This window comes from Aquila chrysaetos, chromosome 1 (genome assembly GCF_900496995.4).
Source record: "Aquila chrysaetos chrysaetos chromosome 1, bAquChr1.4, whole genome shotgun sequence".
NCBI lineage: Eukaryota > Metazoa > Chordata > Aves > Accipitriformes > Accipitridae > Aquila > Aquila chrysaetos.
The window spans coordinates 4,173,219-4,182,743 of NC_044004.1; the positions used below are offsets into that span (position 1 = coordinate 4,173,219).

Consider the following 9,525-nt stretch of genomic DNA (forward strand, 5'->3'; position numbering starts at 1 on the left):
AGAGTGAAAATAAATTAAAGACCTTTTTACACCGCAAAAGGCTTTCAAAAATTAATCTTACAACAACCCACATAGCACTGAGGGCTTAAATACTTTATTGACCAAATTGGTGTTCAGAGCCTGTTGCGAAAACTAGGAAGGGCTTGCATCAATTTACCTTTCTCATGTAATATCCTTTAAGCCATACATCTTTAGGCAGGGCTGGCTTTTCAGGTGTTAATATTAAGCTGCTGATCTGCATTTATTTTTGTTTGATACAAGTGAGATAAAAACCCATTTGCGATGTTCTGTAAAATCCATAGGTGTTCAGAAGTGTAACGCTTGCTGTGGCATTCAGGTAGTACAAGTAGCAATTTTGGCATGTGCTCCACATTTTGTAAAATAAACTGTGGACTTCAGAGTTAAATCTAGCCACGTAGTAAGCTGCAGTCTTTGGAAGCTGGCTGTTATCGGTGGCCAGGCTGGTTTCTGTGCTCTTCATCTCTTTTCCAGTACGATACAGGGTTTTGGAGCACATGCTGCAGTAATCCCAGTAGGTGGAGCAGGGTGGCAGCAGTGCTGTATAGGTTGGGCCATAAGGGCAAAACCCACATGATTATCTGCCAGGGAAAAGAAAAGAGAGAGAAGAGAATGGAATGAGAGGCAGAAGAGTGAAAAACAGTATATGTGAAGAAGCAAAGACCAGAGTTGATAAAGGCAATTAAAAAAAAGCAAAATGGAGGACACCTGCATAGGAGATGTGCAATAGCAATACAGGAAAACCATAAGAAAACAGAAGTTGAATCTTATTTTTAAGCCTCAAGTATATTTACTTTTTTTCTTTAATCTGTATTTTCCTACATTTCAGCTTTCTTCATCTTTCATCATAACTGGAAATAAAAAATTAGATTTTTTTAATATATAAATCTGTATTTTTGTCTTGAGAGTCTTACTTACAGCTGAAGCATCCTCAGGAAAGCATTCAAGTCAGGAATGTTTTGCAATCATCATTTTCATTGTTTAATTTCAGTAGGAAAGATTTAACTTCACTTGACTACTCCAGAAATATTCTTCTTAAACTACCTTACTATGTGGCTAAGCTCCACTTTTCTTGCTCTGATTTTTTGTTTTATTTTCTTGTTGATGCAAGGAAAACTAAGGTGTTCAGTTGTGACTTTTCCATTGCTGCTGTTAAATGTTGTTGGAAAGAAATATTATTTTGCTTGCTATTTGTAACATGAACCCTAAGTGTAAAGCTATAACTTGATAGTCCGATAGTGAAAGTAGCCAACTCCATTACAGAGTTTGCCTTCTTGATCATTTGGGGGTATTAGGAAAATGTCAGGGAAAAAAAAAAACTGATGCAGTAAATCAGGTTTACTGCTGAATCATCTATATGAAATTAAAGTGGGATAAAGTCAGCAAAAAGTTGTAACTGAGTGGTTTTTTTAATGGAAGATTTCAAGACATGCTTTTAACTTACAAATGCAGAACAATTTAGCATATCTTCCTCCAGCAATAAAGTAACTACTATTACAATAAGAAATTGATCAAATCCTATAAAAATCAGTAAGATTGTTCTCAGACGTTGGTAGGGTTTTGATCAGACCATACAGTTCTGAGACTGTGTCCTTTATAGCATCATACTAATGACATCAATTTCAGGAGAGTTCTGGGTGATTCTAATTTCTGCAACTGCAGATACATGTTTTAATAAAAGAGCAGCTGGGCCCATGCTGGTAATCCACTCTGGTTTACATAAGAATTTCCTCTAGGGGAGAACTTCACATTACTCTTTCTCTGGTAAAAAAAAAAGTGATTCAAGAATTCCAGTTTTCCTCGGTTGCTCATTTTCTCTATCATGCCACGCAAAGCTGCCCTCCGGTTGCTCTTCTCGGTGAAATTATTTATGGGACTGCATTAAAAACTCAATCAATGAAGACAGCTAAATTAAAAAAAACAAGGGTCCTCCCCAAAAGAGATATTTTTTTCTTAATCCAAATATTCTAAAGTTAGATGTATTTGTGAATCTCTGGTCCCCAAAATTCCCTGTGCAAACTATTTACATCTTTTGAATGATACATTTACAATGGTCTATCTTAAATCTGGAGAAATGGTCAGGTGTAGGAAATAAATGTTTGGAATAGACAAAGCAAAGTCAGTCCTGAAGGCAACCTTCAGTTGCAGAATCTCTGCCAGTGCCCCGTTATGAAGCAAGAGTTTCACTGTACTGGTACAGAGTCTCTTAAATGCTATTACCTGAAACAAGCTAAACCGGGTGATCACTGTCTGTCTGGTGAATCCCAAAACGTGAAAGAAAATTCCGTAGGTATTTCCACCAGGGTCACTGGGCATGCCACCAGCATAAAAGCACTGAGTATGTAGAGGCAACAAAAATGACAAGTTCAGAATTAAGAATTTTCTACCTTATTTGGGGGAGAAAATAGGACGGGAAATTATAAAGGAACTAAGGTAAGGAATTATATGTGTTTTGATGACTCTTGCCCTCAATGGGTTGGGATCGTTGTTCATGAGCTCTCTACATTTTCTCTTGCATGGAATAAACAAGTGAAAGAGTAGACACTGCAGTGTTAGAACTGTGATATCTGGGAATAGCCTTGAAAATGTTAACGAATCTCTAATTAGAAGCAGGAGTGTTCATGGGAATTGTGAATCATTTGCTGAGAAAAGCAGATCTGAGCAAATGAAATGCCTCCAAATAGCAAGGACAGAGAGCTATACATGGAAGTTGAGTACAGGATGACTTCATCTCGGTATCCACAAAGTAACAAAAGACATTGGTGGCAAAGGAAAAAAAGCAACCAAGACTTCACTACAAAAGAAAGCAAGTCAAGAAAATATAGAGCAAAGTTGGGTAGCGCTGTACAGATTCCAGGGATAATACCGAGACAGACTGGAAAACCCAGATTCCGCTTCCCGTTTAGTTGTCCATTGCATAGTGAGACGTTCAGTCATGGAATAATAATTAGGTTGGAAAGAACCCATGAAGGTCTCTGGTCTGAGCCACTGTCATCTTAGATCAGGTTGCTCAAGGTCTAATCTGGGCAAGTTTTGAATATTCTCAAGGATGGGAATTCCAGAATTACAGAGAAAGAGTGATACCAGAATAACAGAAATACAGAAAATAGAAGTAATAAAAAGGAGACGGAACCTACTAAGAGATGATGAGGTTGTGTTGGCAGCCTAATACAGCAAAGGAGACAAGAAACTGAGATGGACAATGAGTTGGTGGTTCAGCCCTCAAAAAGTCACATACATTGGGAAAGACAGCAGCTGAGGCTGCGATGAGTCAGAAACCGTATGCAGCAGCTACAGACCTAAGACAGCAGAGCAGATGTAAGTATAGTAGAGAACTACAGAAGTATGGTAGTATGGTAAGAAGGGCCAGTGTTAGAGCCAGACAGGTATAGAAAAACTTGATGCAAGAAAGTCAAATAAAACTAGACATAAGCAATTCAAAGACCTTCTAGGCCGCTCTCTGGTGGAGAAAAATCATCAGTGTGAAGTCAAGTCTCATCCAACCATGAAAAAATAAACCAGAATTAATTCTTATTTGAGAAACACTTGAGTGCACTTGAAAGCAAATAAATTAAAACATGATGGCAGTCAATAGCATGTCTTTGTGCTGAACTCTGTACTGATAACCCTGTGGCCCCGCAGGTCAGGAAATGCATGTGTGAAAGGAATATTAACAGCGCAAACGGATAAAATAGGGTTCAGTGGCATGCATAGAGCTAAGAGGAAGGAACATGGGTTGCAAGTGACTAGGATGTGAAAAAGAGGCAACAAAAAATAATATGTATATATTGGGATATATGTATATGTATATATACGTATATACTGGGATGCATATAATTGCAATTTAACTGTAGATGCAACATTTCAGTATATCCTGCATTATATACTTACAGCATGTACACCAATATTTATGTCAGTGATGAGCCAGTCTAGTTGTACAATCAAGAAATTACCCAGTGCCAGGTGTAAACTACTTCAGTTATCAATAGTACATATTTTAGAGTAAAGTCGGAAAGTGGGAATTTGCAGTTTATTGCTATAAAATGTAAATTTTTCTTCTGTCCAGTGAAGCTGATACTTGCTTGCTGTGAAATGGCAAAAATGCCTACAGTATATTGGCCAGCATTTTCAGTAGGAGCAAATGTTTTCAGTGCCTTTCTTTTTATTTTATTTTTTCTCCTTTTTTTCTCTTTTTTTTTTTTTTTTTTGAGTTTCCAATTTCAGACAACTTCAGTCAAGTCATTTGGGACCATTGAGGTGCTCCGCGTTTCTAGAAATCAGAGACAGCTTACCTTAAACTTTACAATCAGCATTTGAAGCTTTTTGGTATTCATATATTCCTGTGGGCCTGTGTGAGCTTGGGCAAAGGCGCAGAGGAGTCAGCAGTGGGATGTGGAGTTTCTGCCTGTCATTTTGCTCCTCTAGGATTTTACCGAAAAGAGAATTACGTCAATGAGAGGAGTCTCGCTGTATCCTACAATTTAGGTACATGGCAATTGAAGCACGCTTCAGCTTGGTTTTAAAGGCTAAATTGAAAATACATGAGAAGCACAGAGTAAGAAAGAAACCAGATTAGTATCACCAGTACATATCCAGTCTATTTTCTATTCAGCGTGTATTTGGGTAGATGGCAAGTTTTTCTTTCTTTCTTTTTTTCTTTATTTTCATAGGCCTAAAACAAATGGAAAACTAAAATCTGAACAAAAGATATTCTATACCATCAAAAAATATTTTCTTCCTGACTTTCTGTTGTGAATTCATTATCTGAGAAGATTGTTTAGGTTTCAAAAACTGTCATGCTCGATACAAAGAATAGTTTACGCTGCCTCCTTCCTTTAACTTAGCGTGAATGTTGTGTACAAGATAGCTGACACAGAGTTATGATATTATCAGAATCATTTGACTTCTTGCACTTAATTTACCTCATTAACATTTTTATTACATTTTGTTACTATTGCACATTGAGAAAACGTAGTTGTAAAGTCATCCAGTTCAGGCTAAGCACCTATCTATGGCTCAGGGATGCCAACATGCTTTCATTGTCGCATTAAACTGGATTAAATAGTTAAGCTTTCCAGCAGCTCTGGTACCTACCTAGTTGGCAAAGGTGTGGAATAATCTACGACTCAGGGTTTTCCAATTTTCAAGATCACATTTCTACAGTCTGACCAAATGATATGCTAGAAAGAAAAATGGTGTGTTGACCACGGGACCGGTATTTGATTTCAAGCCTTGATGCACCAATACTTCAGTAGGAAATGATCTTGATAGGCTGACAGTTTGCAATCTATCCTCAGACAGCATGAAGGTTGTAAATTACCATACCTGGTATTTACCTTTGTTTCTTACTGATAATAGGTGGGAAATTTGTGTGTTTATGATATTTTATCAATTGAGTTCCTGAAGGTCACGGATACCAAAAAGTTGGGGGTTTTCTGCAGTTATGTTACAGATTTTAATGAGTTTTTTAAAAGTATGTTGGCTTAATATATATGATTCTGATAAGCATGCTGTATTATCATCCAGACTTTCAGAGTTCCAAAAATTTAGGGGATCAAATACTTCCAGAGTTCTCGTAAATGCTTTTGGTATATTTTCTGTAATGTTAATGCTATCTGGGTATTAGGAACATGTAATTTCACTTTAACTTCTGTTCAGTGGTAAAGAACTGAAGGTCATGTCATTTGTTTCAAAATCTCTTTTCCTTTTAATTTTCAGAATGGTCTTTTTAGCTTATGGACTGACTCTCATGACTTTTTAATGATGATGGAATTATATAGGATACCAAAAAAATACATATTTTTCGTAGAGTACCTAACAGTCTGTAACTTGAGAGTAGGAAGCTCAATTTAGCCTTTAAAACCAAGTTTATCTGAAATAAGTGGTCAAACCAGTTTCTTAGATTAGTAATCTCTGATTATTTAATATATAAATAGTTTCCTCTAAATAACAAACAAAAAAATCACACTCACTTTGGATACCTAATCATTACTAAAAAGATACTGTAGAATATAACTTTGTTGCGAGGCTTCCGAAGCGAAAAGGTATATCAAACTTCTTTTATAAAAACTGCGAATCTTTGCCAAAATTTTACTAATGAATTTTCTTTTTGATTCTTCTGACTGACTAGGAGGTATTAACTCTCTTTTTAATTCTATTATATCCTTCTCCATTCAGTCAATGCTAATAGGTTAATTTATTTTCAGCTGTTATTATTACTTATTTGGTAATAAAACAAAAACAACAGGAGGCAGTTTGAGATGAAGTATCATTTTGCAGCGAGCAATAGACAGAGTCAGGGTTTGAGACAGCCTTTGCCATGAAGCATTTAACAGTATAGGTAAAAAATGCCTTTGTTGCAAATAAAATGGCTAAAATTAGTGTTTAGATTGGTTAGCTTGCTTGATTCTCCATTATTGCTTTTTTTTTTTTTTTTGCACATTTGAAGCAGCCTCTGGAAAATATTTATATGGAATTAAAGGGTGAGAAACAGCCACTAAAGACTCAGGGGCAGTGAGAATGGAAAAGAAAACCTGAGCGTAGGTGGAAGGAGGATGAGAATAAGTAACTGTGTGTCTGGCTCAACACCACTCAGTCTTCATCAGGACATTTAGTGGTGGGCTCTGTGGTATACACCAGTAAACTATTGGGAGTGTAGTTGTCAGATCATACATTTAATATTGCATTTTCTATTCTACTAATTGTTTATTGTGCTGCTTAGCCTAAATTTGGCTACTAGAGTGTCTGCTTTATTAGGGCTTAGTTAAACAATTTGGAAAGCCTTCTGAGCATTGACGGAGGACTTCCCTCTCTAACCTTCAGTACAATCCTTAAATTTTTACAATTCTTTTTAAGAATGACATTGATATCACTGATGTATCGCTTCCATGTCTGGGCATCTTTCTCAGCAGCCGTCAGAACCAGCATCGAGGTTTAATTTTCCCTAAATCACTGTTTGTTCATACAGAGGATAGGTATTTCTCTGAGAATTGCATCCACATCTGGTTATCGCTGCTATGCGTAGAATTAGACTTTTGCTCATCCTAAATTATTTATTTCTAACAGGTGCAAAACCATAATCCCTTTGGTACCTGGCACCAAGCAGAGTTAAATGGAAGAGATGCGTAGGTTGGAGGACCATTAAGAATGTTTTAAGTCAGTTAAATCAAATTCTGTTTTGGTTACACAGAATCTCAGTTCAGGTACCATCTGAAAGCTTTTTCTTTTAATGTTTTTTTTTAACATTTAAATGTCTAGATTGCAAAATGCATACACCTTACTAAAAGGAAAATAAAAAAAAAGAAAAAAAGGAGGTTTTATTCATTATATTCATTCATGTACAGTTCTCTAGTCTGCTTTTCCCAGATTTTCCTCCCACTGTGCTCTTCTCCCCATCTTCCCAAAATGCATATTATCAGTCTTGTAGAAAGAATACAGGAGAAGAAAAACCCAATTCTGCATGATTTGCTGTCCCAACATCTCAGCCATGAGAGATTTCAGCCCTGATGGTCTGGAATAGTTTATTGAAAGGATCCAAGAAGAGCTTGCTGCTTGATTAATCTAATAATTAAGCATTTCAGTTATTTAGGCTTAAATTAATATTAAGAGTGTGTTATTTCTAATGATGAAAATGATCTTTTTTAATCGAATCATAATTTCATACATTGCTCTTTGTGGTTCTCAGTTATGCCTTTCGTTTGCATGGTGCCTTTGTTGTTTTATCTACGTGTATATACACATATGTGTGTGTTTATTCACTGGAACACATTGCTAAAAATGAGGGTAAAAAGCCATTTCTTATGTCGTGAAGGTTTCTTGTGGAATGCAAAAGATATTTTAAAACACAGAGCCATGCTACTCTTTTAACATAGAATAGCTGAGGGACGTGGGAAATGCAGACTTTGCTGTACCAGAATTGATACAGGAATGTGAACCTGACAATCAAAACAATTACCAGGACCATAAGAGTGTGGAATTAGTGTCTCCCATTTCAGCTTTCAGTCTGTATACAAAATTAAAGATTCATTGGTCTACATAGAGAGGAATTATTTATTCTGCCCTTTGTCCATCTGAATGATTTTATGTCTGTCTTCCTCCTTCCAGAGTGTGTGTTCAGGAGAGTGAAGAAAAGTCTTGACAAAATTGTCAAATACTGATGAATCAGGATTCTCTAATTTAAAAAAAAAAAAATCCCAAACATTGACTTTAGGCTATCTACAGTGTTTATTTTCTGTTTGCAGATCATTTACAGAGACAAAGAACTTCTTTTTTCTGTTATAGAAGATCAGAGCATCCTTTAAGATAACTTTAGAATAATATGCAGGTGGAAAAGTTATTGAGTTGTGTGATTTATGTAGGAGTTCTCGGCACTGTTGTTTACATGTCTTTTTGAGGGAGATGATTAGCATGGAAAAAACGTGTGTCTGTAGATCAATTTCTCTTCCCAGACAAGCTCTATTGTCACCTGTTAGCTTGAGACAGAGGGTTTCATGGATGGGTCTAGAAAAAGTAAATAAGGAGGCTAGTGAGTAAGCTGAGAATAATGGTTTTATGCCATAACTATCTTGCCCATTTTAATGAGTGAATTAAAATAATTCATTTATTTGCATTTCAGGCGGGTATTCCCCTGCACATGACTTTGTAGCGCTAACTCTGAAATTAGCTTAGGAAAGCTTTGAATCTACAGAATATTTCATAGCACTGCAAAAATGTGAAGGGGCCACCTCTTTTTCCTCACAGTTGCGATTTCAATTTCTCTTCAAAGCTATGGTCGTTATATTCAGAGGACTTTCGTGTTGTGTCCCCTGCTGGTTCTCACACACAGGCTGATTTCAGCTATAAATGCTGAGCTGTGTTACGCTTATTTTCTGGTTTTGTTTTCATTTTATTTCATCGCTATTTTTTGTGTTCTGATTGCAACTATTTATTCCATACAAAGAAGTGGAAATACCTTTGACAAAAGCAAATATGAGGAGTGTGAAGTTTTGCAGAAGTTATGAGCACAGGGAAATAGGAATGTAGCAGATACTTTTCTGCAGTCTCACATAAAGCATTTGCTGTCCAGCATCCACATCTACAATATTGGTAAGCGTATTATTATAGGCTTGTATAAAATATTCCTCTTTAACCCATTATAAGACCCCAGGATTAGAAAGGAGGGAGCAGGAAAGGGCTCCCTGATTTAAAGAAACCTGATCCAGTCGAACATCAGCGAACCAGCTTACATCGACCCTTTCCTAAATAGACCAGGTTTCATCTTGAACATCATATATTACAATCCCTTACGCCAGGATATTTATTTCATTTGGTACGTCCACTTGCTGATATGTACTATTAATTGAAATATTTTGATAAATATGGAAAACCTTTCCTTAACAGCAAAGACCTTCTTGTCTTGTGGCATGGAAGACAGGGAGAAATGCAGTGTTTTTTGAAAGATCTGGATGACTTCATAACTCAGGGATGATAAGACCAAAGCTTATGTATGTGTAAATTTGGCAGTCATTA

At 36.4% G+C, this 9,525-nt stretch overlaps 1 protein-coding gene across 2 annotated transcripts in view; it reads left to right on the top strand.

The window, feature by feature from the left end:
• Positions 1 to 9,525, top strand: part of CTNNA2 (catenin alpha 2) — a 460,705-nt gene that overhangs the window by 248,015 nt on the left and 203,165 nt on the right. The gene's annotated exons all lie outside the window — the stretch shown is intronic.